The sequence below is a fragment of the Phoca vitulina genome, unplaced genomic scaffold (assembly GCF_004348235.1).
Source record: "Phoca vitulina isolate PV1807 unplaced genomic scaffold, GSC_HSeal_1.0 scaffold7, whole genome shotgun sequence".
NCBI classification, from domain to species: Eukaryota; Metazoa; Chordata; class Mammalia; order Carnivora; family Phocidae; genus Phoca; species Phoca vitulina.
In genome coordinates this window covers 30038143-30053342 of record NW_022589710.1, presented here as the reverse complement: position 1 = coordinate 30053342, position 15200 = coordinate 30038143, and positions in this window count along the sequence as shown.

Below are 15200 nucleotides of genomic sequence, written 5' to 3'. Positions count from 1 at the left end.
ACTGAGGGGGTCTCCAGCTGGTCTGTGCCCTCCCCCCCCAACCAAGGACACATGCAAGGCTCCTTTCTCTCCCTTCCTCTCTTCTCTCCTACCATTCCACCAAGTATCTGGAGCCCCATCTGTCATCTGCAGGGCTCTGAATATCCCAAGATTTTGAAAGGGGGGTGAGGTTGTCCATAGCAGATAAATTAAAGGGAATAGCTATTGTTTTTCCATTTCTTTGGGATTTTGATGTATCAGCAAGGAAGAAGCAGGAAATCTAAGTGCTCCCGGAGTGGTGGGAAGTTGAGGGATAGAACAATATTGAAGACTTGGGGCGCCTGGGTGGCTCAGTCATTAAGCATCTGCCTTCAGGTCAGGTCATGATCCCAGAGTCCTGGAATCAAGCCCCCATCAGGTTCCCTGCTCAGCAGGGAGCCTGCTTCTCCCTCTCCAGCTCCCCCTGCTTGTGTTCCCTCTCTCACTGTCTCTCTCTGTCAAATAAATAAATAAATAAAATCTTAAATAAAAAAAGAACAATATTGAAGACTTGAGTGATAGGTAAGATTAAAGAAGCTAAAGAAAAAGAGGGAGGGGCACCTGGCTAGCTCTGGTGCTAGAGTGTGACTCCTGATCTTGGGGTTGTGAGTTCCAGCTCCACATTGGGTGTAGACCTTGCTTAAAAATAAAATCTTAAAAAAAAAAAAAAAAAGGAAAAGGAAGAAAGAAAAAGAAAAGAGGGAAAAGAATCCCCCATCTTGGACAAACTCAATCATCCATTTTCTCTGCCATTCAATCTTGCTTTGTTAGAAGACACAGAAAATATATGCATAATTGTGTTGATTCCTCACTGTAGTACCACATGTAAGATGATGTCAGGCACATTTTATTAATTTTATGAAGGTTTTATTTATTTATTTATTTATTATTTATTTATTTATTTGAGAGAGCGAAAGCAAGAGAGATCACAGAGGGAGAGAGAGAAGCAGGCTCCCCACTGAGCAGGGAGCCCAACCTGAAGCTAGATCCCAAGACCCCAGATGATGACCAATCCACTGAGCCCAATCCAGTGAGCCATCCAGGCGTCCCGCTGGGCACATTTTAAACACCAATTTTAAATGTGAATTGAAGTGGTTAGTTGTGACTCAGCCCAATTCATCTCTCTTCTACCCACCTTCTTAGAAAAAGAACCATTTAAGCTCTTTCTTGAGTAAGATTAGCTATCATTAGGGACTATAAACAGTAAGAGTGAAATTTATTTTTTCTTTAGGACTGGATATAACTACATCAATGAAGCACATTTAGAAGTCCTTTATTATTATTTTATTTTATTTTATTATTTGTCAGAGAGAGAGAGAGCACAAACAGGGGGAGCGGCAGGCAGAGGGAGAGGGAGAAGCAGGCTTCCCCACTGAGCAGGGAGCCCGATGTGGGACTGGATCCCAGGACCCTGGAATCATGACCTGAGCCAAAGGCAGACTCTTAACCGACTGAGCCACCCAGGCGCCCCTAGAAGTGTTTTGAAAACCTGAGCTCTCTGAATTTACTCCTTTCTAAGTTGTGCAATACTTCTACTATGCTCAACTATATTTATGCATATGGACTGTTGATTGCACAAGGGCATCTTGCTGAGGGGACACATGCGGGCTCAAATCCAGCCCGAATTCTGAATAAGCCATGTGCCCATGCAGTACATACACCCAAAAGAGTCACTTTTTTTTAAATCCATAGAATAATTTTTATACAGGCTAGCAGTGGTCCTCACTATACTCCCCTTTCCTTCCTATGCCCCATTCGCTACTGAAAAGATGGGCTGAAATCTCAATGATGATGCCACCATTCATTGGCAACTCCATCACATTTCTGGCATATTAGTTTCCCTCAAACCAGTCCTAAGGCAAATGTTATGATGTAAGGCTTTATTGGGAGGCAAAACTCCAGGGTATTAAAAGTGAGGGAAAAGGAAAAGTGAGGCAGAGAAGAAAGAAAAGCAGGTAAAACATGATCCACTGTGAACTGACCACAACATCATAAGAAAACCCAGCCAGTCATTTAGTGATCAGTGACATCTTCCAGACAGGGAGCATGGAACTCTCTGCTATTCCTGATCTCTCTCGCTGGTTGAAGTTGGCGCTATGGGACCAATACACTCCTTGTTAACCGGCTCCCACGACTATCTGCCTATAAAAGCCAAATCCCATACCCCAGGATGTGGTGATGCATCTGGGTCCAAAAGTGATGAAAGAAACCAGAGTCTCCGTGAGTACAGTCAAGGTGAGGTCTGGTTGCTGGAGCTGCTATGACTCCCGCTGGACCAGAAGTGGGAGAGGTCAGGCCAGAACTGAGAAAGGTTTAGAACTTCCGGCAGTTTTAGAAGACAAGGCAATGAGAGTAAGAGTGGTGGTGGCCAGGCTGCATACTGAACAAGCAGAGGAATGCCCAGGAGGCACATAGGCCAAGCAATTCTAGGGAGGCCCATAAAATGGGTCTGAAACACACGGAGTCAATGGATATTGCTACAAAAAAATAACAAAAATCGTATCTCTTCTCAATGCTTGTTGACATGGAAATACAGCAAAATTCATGTTTTTGATGACTCAATCCAATAAGAAAAGTTAACAGAGGTAGGAATTTTCATCTGTTTACGTGGGCACAGTATGGATGATAAGGAAAATGGGCACAGATATGCCACAGCAGTGTGTACGTATAAAATACAAGTGGCTTATTATGGCCGTCCGCTGGGAAATGGAAATAGCTTTGTTTTATAGAATGCCAATCATTATATTGGGATTTTCGTGTGGTTAAAATTTACCTAATCACTCATAACCAGTTTATTTCTAGACTATTATGTCAAGGAAATTTGTCACACAATCTGACAACTCAAAAAACAATAGTTGCTTCACCACACATACACACACACACAAACAAAATGATATGGTGCAGGTTTCCCCCTCTATATGAAAGTAGAGCTTTCCTAGGAAAGCTTTTGTAAGCTGAAATGGCATAAAACAAAGAAGCAATTACCAGTAATTCATATAAAAAAAAAAAGCTAAACTCTCTCAGGGCTTTTCTGATACCTTAGAACACATTTTGCTAATGGATGCACAAAATAAATTGAGATAAAGCACAGATGTTCATAGACACTGTTCAAAGCTATGGCAGCCTGATGCTGAGATGCTGAGTGTAGGTCCCAGAGAAGGAGCTTGATGGGGCCAGTCTTGCTGCTTGGGGTGTGAACTGCCCCTCTAAGGTCTCCCTACAAAAACATTGAGTGCTATTTTCACTTTTTTTCATAAAAGCAAAAATCCTCTTTGAATTTCTTTTGGTTAGCAAAAATAGGTACTAATGCAGATATTTCCTAAAAATGAAGTGGAGAATATTCGAAAAGTGGGGGATACCTGTCCTATATAGAGGTGATGAATATGTTAATTAGCTTGATTGCAGTGATCTCTTACAGTGTATGCATTTGTCAAAACATCAAGTTGTAGGGGCACCTGACTGGATCAGTCAGTAGAATGTAGAGCGTGTGACTCTTGATCTCGGGGTTCTAAGTTTGAGCCCCATATTGGGTGTATAGATTACTTAAAAATAAAATCTTAAAAAAATATATCAAGTTGTAAACCTTCAATATATACAATTTTACATGCCAATTATATCTTTTTTTTTTTAAGATTTTATTTATTCATTTGAGACACAGAGATACACAGAGAGAGAGAGCATGAGCAGGGAGAGAGGCAGAGGGAGAGGGAGAAGCAGGCTCCACGCTGAGCCAGGAGCCCGATGCGGGGCTCGATCCCAGGACCCTGGGATCATGACCTGAGCCGAAGGCAGACGCTTAACCATCTGAGCCACCCAGGCGCCCCTATGCCAATTATATCTTAATAAAACTTTAAACAATGCGAAATCAATTTTTTTAAGTAAGCACTATGCCCAACATGGGGCTTGAACTCACGACCCTGAGATTAAGAGTTGCATGCTTTACTGACTGAGCCAGCCAGGCACCCCAATATAAATCAATTTTTTTTAAATCAAAAAACAATGGTTGTTTAATAGACACTTGCTATGTATGTCATTTGAACACAGGTTAGGATAGGGTAGGATATGATAGGAAAGGGTAGGATTGAATGAATAGTTAGGATAAAAATTTGTCCATGTGTTATGACCACTTATATCTTATACAAGATATAAGTTTATTTCTTTTTCATGTCAGTCAATGTGCAAATAATTCAAGGCTGGTGTGGCAGTTCCTTGGTCATCTGCAATCTAGACTGTTCTCATTTTCCACTCTACTAACTCTCAAGTGTGGCTTTGACTACATAATCTAAGATGACAACTCAGCCATCACATCCACCTTCTAAACAACTGGATGGAGAAAAGCAGTGGAGGGAAAAAGGGGAGAAGGGGCCCCTCTTCCTTTAATATCACTTCTTATAGGTTGCACACACTGTTCCCTTCATATCCCATTTTCCAAAAGCTAGTCATATAGCCATGTGTAGTTCTAAGAGAGACCGGGAAATGTTGCTGTCTTCCTGGGCAGTCTGGTGTCCAGTTAAAAATCTGGAGCTATCCCCATAAAAGAAAGGGATCTCACAGGACAGGTAAACTGTGTGCCAACAGCATGGGTTTCTTAACTGAAGATCACTCAAAGATCCCAAGAGCAAACTAACAAAAAGTTATAACTACCAAATTTGTATGTCATAACATTCATTTTTCTCACTGATTAAGGAAGGGAAAACAGTGTTTTAAGTGTCTGTTCTATAAGCAGCATTATCCAAAAGGGTTATATACAAATATGAGTAACTCAAGATGAATTCAAGGTAGCATATAATCCACTTCACATGGGTGTTACAACGGTAAGACTTGATGAAGAACATATGGACACACGTTCTCCAACCTCAAGGAACCCTCCGTTCCCCTAACTCCCAGAATGTTCTTCCACCAAGATCCTTGACATCTGGGTCTTTCCCATCTTTGAAAAAAAGGCTCAAAGGTCACCTCCTGGGATTGAAGCTACCATATTCAAAATAGAATCCTTTCCAGGAACTCTCTAGTTCCTTGAGAGCAGAAACCTTGTCTGTCTTCTTCATTGCTGTATCTGGCTGGCCTAGAACAGTGCCTGGCACATGGCAAGCATTCATTAATATTTGTTGGATGAATGAATAAATATATGAATGAAGGCTTCCCCCCTAGAGAAAAACCCACTGCGGAGTGAATGAGTATGACCACAAGATACTGTGTCCAATTCCAGGTAGCCTCTCTGTGGTAATCCTTCCCCTCCATCTTCAGTCACACCCCTCTTCCAGCCCTCTTGGCAATAATTCCAAACCACTTTTTTCTCTTTAAACCTCCTGGACTAAAAAAAAAAAAAATACACATGTAAAAAGAAGCCAGGTGTCTGGAATCTCCTCATCTTCGCATTCTGGATCCTTCAAATATAGCCCGATCCATGGACATTTCCAAACTTAGATAAAAACAAACAAATCTGCCCTCATATCCTCCAGTCCTCAAGCCACTGCCCTTTCTGTCCCCACAACACAGCTTCTCAGATTAGCCTACAGTCCACATCTCTCCTTCCTCACCTCCCATTAACTCCTCGTGGGGACTGTGCTCTGACTCAGGCCTTCCTCACGCCAACCAAACAACTGGCAGGAAGACACCAGTATTTCAAATTGCCCTCATTTGACTAGACCTCTTGAGTATGAGTCGTTCTCTCTTCCCTTGACTTCCAGGACCACTCTCTGTTTGTTCTCCTTTTCCTCCGACTTCTTTTCAGCCTCCTTTGCTGATTCTTCCCTCTGTCCACCCCAGCATGCTGGTATCACCCGGGTCCTTGTCCTCAGCCCTTTTCTGTTCTTCTTTTCTGTAGAATAAATGGAAGTGAAATCTCATCCACTCCCATGTTATTAGCAATGACATGTATTCTGACGACTCCTAATATCTCTAGTCCATGAGTTTCAATCGATCCAACTGTCCAGTTGACATCTGTGTATTTTACAACACTTTGAATTCAACTTGTTCTACGTTAAATTCATTATCTATTATTCCTACCCCATCTCACCTTTCTTCTTTATTTCTATTTTGATTAACCATCTCACCATGTAACCAGATGCCCAAACCAGAACATTTTAAGTCTTCCTAGTGTTCCCCTCCGGCACCAGCTGCATCCTTTACCTTCTTCCTTTTTTGTCTTATTTTGTTTTGGTTTAAGTAAGCTCTACCCCCAACGTGGGGCTCCAACCCAGGACCTCAAGATCAAGAGTTGCATGCTCCACCGACTGAGCCAGCCAGGCGCCCCAGACTTTCTTCTTCTTAAATGCCATTCTCCCACTCCGCTGCCAGGCAGACCATCAGTCCCTCAAAGTAGGATTTATCCTATCCATTTTTGTGTATCCTGTCCATTTTGTGCTACCAAAAGTGGTGGGGGAGGAGGAAGATTACATAAGATAATTTTTATAGTCAGCTCTTAAAGATTTTCATTCATTCAAAAATATTTATTTAGCACTTAATATATATCAGAAACATTTATGATTTACTTAAATTATCACCTCTTTTCTAAATAAATATTCTTTGTCTTAATGACTGCCTGCTTGCTTGCTAGCATGTGTAACAGCCTGCAAAAACCCAAATCCTCCAACTTAAAATTGTCATTAACAGACACTATTGTTACTATTTTACCGTAAGGCTAGGGACGCAGGCCAACAATCAGAAACAATTCACAGAAATGTTTGGCTAAAATTCTTACTTTAAGACTTGCGTATTGCGTTGTTTAATTAGAAAGGAAATCTTGAAATACACCTGATCCTGCAAAGTAATTCTGTCCACAAAATGGGCAAAGGGAGAGATTTCCCATTTTGTTCGCCAACCCGGTAATTTGGTAGGAGGGGTTTAGGCTATTTTAATTAATTATTGCAAATTAAATATTTCAACAACTTGAAGTGAGTCCTTAAAAGAATGAAAAAATATACATAGCTCCCCTCTGCTAAAACTGCAGTTGATGATAGAATTCCTACTGTCTAATCTATAAAATAAAACCCGAGTTTTCAGCTAATTCCGTTCTCTCAAGCACAAAAAACAGTGCCACCCCAGTTAGATGCTTTAACATGCACGTTAATTTCCACTCACAGCTGTGGCAATTAGAAAGTGTACTTAATGGAGTGTCATGTTAATTGTTTTCAGAGTTAACCAATTTCTCCATTTAATTGTCAATTGATTAACCTATTGAAATGTTAAGTGACTCAGTTTCCTTCCAGAGTAAACAGCGGCAGCATATGGTAGCTTCATCAGCCGAAGGCAGCACTCATTTGCTTGGATTCAATGTGCTGGTATTTTTCTACACCTCCCTGAGCTTTTAATTAGATGAGGCAATGTTACATGCATTTGTCTGCTGGAAAGGTTATCAGTGCCGAGGCTGACCTGCAGAGGCAAGGTTGAGTCTAGCAGCTTTAATAGAAACGGTTTTCAGCTATGACTGTTGTACTTTATTGCATTGTGATGGTAATTAACTCAAGACTGCTTTCCTCAGCGTGTGTGTGTGTGTGTGTGCGTGTGTGTGTCTTTCCTGTAGCACTAACTATGCAATGAGATATTTCCTCTGTCAGATATATGCACTTATTAAGCACTCATTGGATTCTAATAAGCATGCAAACAGTCAAGAGTTTCTTTAGGCTAATACCACACTACTCAGATCGTGGCGCCACTAAATAAGTACGGTGTTCCTCGCCTGCAGCACATTTTGCAGAGAAAAAAAGCCAGCTCCCTTTGGTAGAATTCTGCTCCTTTATTTTCATGGTGTCTCATTCCCCTGGATCTTTACAACTGTAAAGTAAAAATTATTTTATTTCTTCAATCTAAGAATGTAGGAGGCCATGGAGCGTGGAGGGAGCGACAGTTGGATTCAGAAGCATCTTTTCCAATGCTCCCGGCAGGGATTACTGTGTTTTAGTGACCAGATTAAGATAAGGTCTTGGCGGTGAACTATGAACTCAGTCCTCTCATCTCTTGCACACTGTTTTCTGATTCTGGGTGTGTGTTGCTTGCGTGTGTGTTTTTACTGTCCCACACTACTGTTTAATTCCGAGCCAGCCCACAACTGGGCCAGCATTCTCATCCTTGGTAATGTTGGTAGCGGGCAGCTGAGACGAAATGATTACAAACCTAGGTTGTGTTCACTAGTTCTTCAGGGGATTTCTCTCTTAATAGTTCTGGCTCATTCATGTTTGATTCAGCACATTTGTTCTTTAAAAAAGGCGTAGCTTAGAAGAGTTCCAGGGTGGGTTAATAACTCAACTGAAAATGGCCGCTTGCATTGTAAAAGCTTGTTCCTGCAGTTGCTTGGGGCTTTCTGCAGTTCTGCCGCTCTGCAGCTTCGGCCCAGTTGGTAAACAGCTTAAGTCCAGACATCTTTTCATTCTCTGAGCAGCGGATTGAAATAAAAATGCATATAAGTGGCGACTGACTGGCGCTGGCCTAACAATAGCCTGTAACATTATGCAAGGGTATTTACATAGGAATAAGGCCTTACTAAAGGAGATGGGGCAATTAATGGTGTGGGCCACACATATAAGGAAAGTTTGTCCAATCCTTTCCTCAATAAAGATCTTTTGTAAAGTGCTATGGAAACTCATGGAGGCCCCAAAGAGATTAAGGGGAGGACTTTTCTGGGACTTTGAAAAACTATATATATAAATACATATATATATATGGCATATATATATGGCATATATATATAACATATATATATATTTATGTATATTCAAATACATATATATGTAATTGAAAGTTTCAAAAAGCCAATTTATATTAAATGAATGCACAGAAAAGAATGTGAATTCTGTTTTGATTATTTTGGGGAGTTCTCAGACCCTATGAAAGAAGGCAGTTCCCCGTGTTTCAGCCTCTTCTCTTCCTTTTCTTTCTTCTCTTTTCTCTTCCTTTGGTGATGTTTATTGAGTAGAAAATCGGTTCTGTGATAAACAAGCTCCTTCGTTATCTTGTTTCCCTGTGTTCGAACCTGAAGCATCATCTATTGAAATATTTGGAGAGTTTGGCCGTACTTCTTATTTCAAGTGATGATTTAGCAATGGGGGGAAAATTGCCCAGTGACCAGTCCAAAGATTTTCAGGAGTGTCAGGCAGCTGGAGGGCACAATGAAAATGAACCACCCGCAAAAACAGGGAGGGGCCAAGAGCAAACGCACAGGGAGGGCCATAGAAGGATGTGACAACCTTAATTCAAACCTAGAGCTTTTTTAAGGTATATGTTATAAGGGAATACATATTTTGTCAGTACACATCAAAATTAAAAAGTCAAATGCTTGAATTATTTTCATCTTAATACCGTTCAAATATAGTCATTGATTTTTTTTTTTTTTTTTTTTTGGAATTGGGAAGTGCTCCTCACCCCGCCCCCACCCCTAGCCCACCAACCCCAGCAGTAGAAGACAAATCTGTCACATGTTTTCATTCTTATCAGAGGCTCACCATCTGCTTCTGCCCTTGGCCAGATAGCATTACTGTTATTATTACTTTAGATCAGAATACTTTTAATAAAGTATCATCAGCGTTCTAGAAATAAGAGACAAAGGAATAACCCAAGGCCTCTTTGCATGTCTCATGACCAATTAAAGCATCTACTACCTATTTTAAGCAAAGCACTGCAGTTTTCTTTTTTCTTTGTTAATGTTTTATCTCACTCAAAGGACATTTTCTAAGGAAGCAGAACTTTGGCACGGGGTGCTCAAGCTCTGTTCACACTTGCTAGTAAAGCTGTTCTTACTCCCAGAGTTGCATTTTATTCCATTTTCTCACTTACAGTTGGTTTCATGAAATTCATGTTCATATAGAATGAGTGAAATAAAATCTTAATGTGATAACGCATAAGCTTTGGATGCCTCTGTGTGTGTGTGTGTGTGTGTGTGTGTGTGTGTGTGTGTGTGTGTCTCGTACAAAGTGATTTCAGCTGCAGCCCTTTCGAGCAGGCAGAAATCAATGCCTCATTCAGGACTATTGATCAGTACTAAATTAATTAGACTCCGAGGCTTATGGCAGTTGATAAGACAACTTGTTAATTTAGTCAATGATAGTGTTTTCCCTAAAGCAGCAAATACCCTCTTCTTTAGAAAAGGCATTTCTAATGCTTGCTGCCAGTTCTTTTTTTTTGTTTTCAGTTTTCATCTTTCTTGTTTTCTTTTTTTTCTGGGACAGGAGGGTTTAGGGGTGAGTGGGTAGCGGGTGTGGGGAGGAAATCAGTAGGTAAGGGAGTGCTGTAAAAGTGTATCCACCGAGGAGTCAGTCTGAAATAGTCACTAACCCACTCCCACTTCTAGTCCCCCGCTTCACCTAATTTCGGGATGAAGGAAAGAAGCCAGATTATAACCCGGGACATGGATCTCCTCTGGGGCTCTGGCCGTGTAAGGCCACTCCAGCCCCACAAGGATGTTCATTTGGAAGGGGCTACTTCCTAAACCTGCATTTAGAATTAACTGATACATACGGCTTGCTTTTGCTTTTCATTTAAACCTGCAACAGTGATGGTCATAGTCAATAACAAAGGCTTGGGCCCTGTCGGTAATGCAAACTGTGAATGGAATGAAGGTATCCCAGAATGCCCTGAACATAGGGCAGTACTTCCTGCTGGCTTGGAAGGACAAAAGGACAAAGCCTGGGAGTGTAGGGGTCCCACCAACAGCTCTTGGAGGCAACAACCTGCTATCAGCAGCACTCCGACCCTCTGAGAATGCTAATAAGCTAGTGAAGAGCTCTGCTTTCTTGCCATAATTCTATAGTGTGGTTGAGGACCCCATAGTGTTCACTAAATAAAGACAACTAATTGAGAATTTTTTGCACATTTTGCTCAGGGGACTTGTTGTTCATTCGATTCTTTGGGGAGAATGTACCCCTACTGACAAGAGGAACTGATTGCTTTGGCAGCCTCATGTTACTCTTCCCGGGTCTAAGACGGACTTTCGAAGTATGACAAAAATGTTTAATTTTGATTTTTTTTTAATTATGTTGCTGGGAATTATTTTCAATCTCAAAGAATAGACGTTCCAGTGTTCATCTAAAAAAAAAAAAATGCTGGCAGAGTTTTTTGAATTAAAGCCCCCTTTTTCTTTTTCTTTTTTTTTTTCTCTTAAATTGTATTTTCTGTGGTGAGGCCTACATTTTTGTGTCTGCAGGTGACTCGTTGATTGAAACTAAAATTAATAAATCAGCTGAAAAGCTCACACCTACAGCTCACAGCAGGGCCTGGAAAACACGTTTATAAAGGGAGCTTTATGCCCTCATATAAAGACGGAATAAATTACAGAAGCACTTGTTGCCCTGAGACTTGATTTTGCTTTGCAATCTGGTATCTTATTTTTGGAGCCTTATTGTTAATCAACAGGTTCCTGGTTGCTTTAGCAGGTGATTTTGCTATTAATCTCTTACTTGACCATTATAGCATATTAATGAGGAGGTGTCTAGATGTGGCTCTGTCTTCTGACCAAGGAATTAGTTTAAAAGGTGCACTTTTTACTCAATGGCTTGCAGTTAGCCGTGTTGAGGACCAAATGCAAAGTAGCATTTTCTACAGCTTGTGTAGTATTAAGGAGTGTTTTACTAACATATGTGTCTTACTGTGCTTTTCTTCTCTCCTACACTTATTCCTTCACCGTGGAGGGCAATTACGGAACTTACCAGTCTCTGTTCATTTTTTTAACAAAATAAAATTATATATAAATAACAAAATGATATCCTTTCTTATTAATGTGCACCTTCATTTTAATTAAACAATGTCAATTTTCTTTGGAGGTGTGTTTGGAATTAAAATGTATGATTTGGGAAGGCAAGACATTCAACATTTCTCACCAGAACTAGATTAATAAATGTCATTACAAGTGCAGGAATTTCACCATCACATTTCCCTTTAGAATCTGAGGTAATTGGAAATGGTTAAGCTTGACAAAAGAAGGAAGTAAATATACCTATGGGGGTAGTTTAGAAATATAAAGAAGAACTGAGGATTTTAAGTCTTAAATTTGTAATTACAAGGATCTCCAAAGCAAATAATGGTGCAAAACAGCCCAGACAACCCCGCATATGAGAAGAACCGCTTTGTTGCAATCTGCAGATATTTCAAAGGACATCCTTTGGCAAAGCATTATCGTTATTATTGTTCATTTCCTTTCAGATCTTCTGGACAATCTGGTCCACACCTCATGCAGGCTGTCTTTTTTTCTAAACCTGAGAAATGTCAAGCTTGTGCTTTTCTTATTTTTAACTTTTTTAAATTAAAGGTTTGTGTCAATTGAGGCACATTTGATGTCACTGTCTACCTCGTCTTTTCAGACTAAGCCCTGAAGTATCTTCATTCTCCAGATTAAGGTCAACACCATCATCTCTTTCAGTAAAGAATTTTCTGGTTAGGTTTCAGGAGAGGAGGATGTGAGTTCGAGGTGTTAGTAGAAAAGCAGAAAGCCAATCGCAGGAATGCATGGGAGTGAACATTCATAGAACCATCACACTTGATATTACTTACGAAATTTTTGTCCATAAAAATGCATACTAACAAAAAACCATCAGCGTTATCCTATGGCTGTAATATTAGGCCTCTCCCACGGATGGGAGGAATTGGAAATACGCTGTCTTCTCTAAAAGTGTTGCTCAAGTTACCAGCTTGACTGTTCACTGTAATTACACTACCAAGCTGCCCACTTTAGAGCGAGCAGGGGACCTTTATCTGCTCAAAATCAATATTGATTACCTGGAGCCTGGAGCCTCATTCTAAATTTTTGGTTCAGGCCAAGAAGCTAGGGAGAATTTTGGTAAGGATGGCCCCACCCACCTCGGACAACCACAAAAATTAAAACAAAAATAATTGACCTTGGGCTTGGTTATCTTTTAAAACTGAGGAAGAAAAAAAAGAATCTGTTCCACACTGGGCAGAAACAGTTTATGCCCCCAGTGACATGAAACCAACCGCTTTAGGCTCTCGGGTACAAGAGAATAGTTAGTTGTATATGGGGTTGGGGTGGGGGAAGGGTCTCCTGAGGAGTGGAAGGAAAAGGAGGAAATAAAACTCATATTAAAATAAATTAAGGAAGTGACTAGTGTATTCTAGGAATAGTCAGGTTAATTCGTTTATATTTGCAGTACAAATTTCTAGAAAACAAAGTTCCAAATATACACCAAAGTACCGCAGACTGGCTGCTCTGGCCTGTGTTTATAAAGGACAGTCACTATTAGAGAACGTTCCCCTCCCCCAGTGCTCCCTCAAGTACTTCCAGCTAGGGAGGTTTTCAGCCCTTTTGTCTTTTTACAACTTAGCAAGATCAGACACATTTCTGCAATGCATATGCAGATTTCACCTCTTGTTACTTTCTCTAATGAGCGTTCACTTAATCAATTTGACAGTAGCCTTTATCCCCCACCCCTTTTTTTCCTTCGCATCCACTAAGAAAGTTTTCAGGAAAAAAATGTTAACAGATTCAAGGGGGCATTAGCAACGTGGAATGGTAGCTGGCCAAACTGGGGTGAATCACAGGGCTTCACAATGACACTACAGTCCTGCCACCCCCTCTGTCCAGCTTCTGAAAACAGGAAGTAGGTCTGCCAGTCTCATAAGAAAGCAAGTATTTTAATAGCTAACCGGAAATGGTTTTCCTTTGCTCTTTAAGAATTGAAAACCATCCGTTGTTATTTAATAGAACACTTAAACTAGTACTTTCTCATAGGCGCACACGCCCATTCTGCCAAAAGCACTGTTAAAAACTTTTGTGCAAGAGACAATCTTGCTATAAGACAAGAGCAACCGATCCATGTTGGCGCTCTCCCATCAGATTTCCCACCAGGGCACCCTACATCACATGACCGTTCTTGGCCTTGTTCAATAGTCCCTCCAACCTGGGAGGTGGAGGGCAGGTGGGTTTCAAACTGAGGTAGTTCACTCTTTCCAGGGAATGGGTGACGTGACGAGAGGCAAATCCCAGTTCTCCATCATATTCTCAACTCAGCCTCAAGCCAAATCTGCTACTGGGCGATCGATCTAACATATGACAATATATGGCCCAGGTACTGGGAAGTAGCAGATCCTTAAAAAAAAAAAAAAAAATTTTTTTTTTTAAAGTTCCAGGCCCTCTCTTGCCTGCAGACAGCCAAAGTTTCAGCCCTCGTGCAGCCCCTGCAAAGCCTGCTTTACAAACTCTCAGTTTGGCTGCCCTCTTCCAGTTCCCTCTGGCTCCCTCCAGCAGAACTCATGCCCTTAATCTTAGCCAGTTTTGTAACTCACCCACTTGAGTCTCTTTCACTTGGCCAGAAAAATCACACTAAAAGAAGGAGAAGGAGGAAGGAGGGAAGCCCACCACCCCTCGCCTCACCCTGTTCTGTGCTTGGTTGCTTTAGTCTTGCCTTTTCTGATAACTCACAGTACCTTTCTCCCCAACATCTATTCATTAAGTCCTACCAACAGCCAATTGTTCACCTTTTACATTCTAATTGAATAGGAGATGTGGTTTTAAGACAATCAGGGTCTGGTCCCTATCTAGAGTTTATGGCTTGAGCTTATTAGGTCACTGACAAATCTTTCTTTTCCTGACCTTTTTTATTTTTAAAGATTTTATTTATTCATTTGAGAGACAGAGATACAGAGGGAGAGAGAGAGAGCATGAGCAGGGGGAGAGGCAGAGGGAGAGAGAGAAGCAGGCTCCCCGCTGAGCCAGGAGCCTGATGTGGGACTCGATTCCAGGACCCGGGATCACGACCTGAGCCAAAGGCAGACGCTTAATCATCTGAGCCACCCAGGCGCCCCTTTTCCTGACCTTTTTGATTAAAGGTGGGAATCTATACAACCAGTTGCCCACCTTCTCTAACTGGAGGGACCTGTTCTACTTGGCAGGCCGAACCCCTCTGCCACACAGAATTTCCAGGTAGGGTTCCTCTGAGGTCTGGGAATGAGCAATACTTTAGAGTTAGTTAGCAGCCTGATTTCAACCAGGACCTCTTGAATTCTAAGGGCCGCCCTAACATTTTCAAGTGGTTGGACTGAGTTGATCCACTGTCTGCACTACTTACATCACCTGAGCTCTTGGCTTTTTATTAGCAAAGTGGAAGCGTAGGTCCCAAGACCTACTGACCCAGAATCTGAATTTTAACAAGATCCCCAGGTGATTCACATGCACATTTCTTTAATCACCTGAGGATCTTTGAGAAGGCAGGGATATACAGTACCCTTCAGAGTCCTCT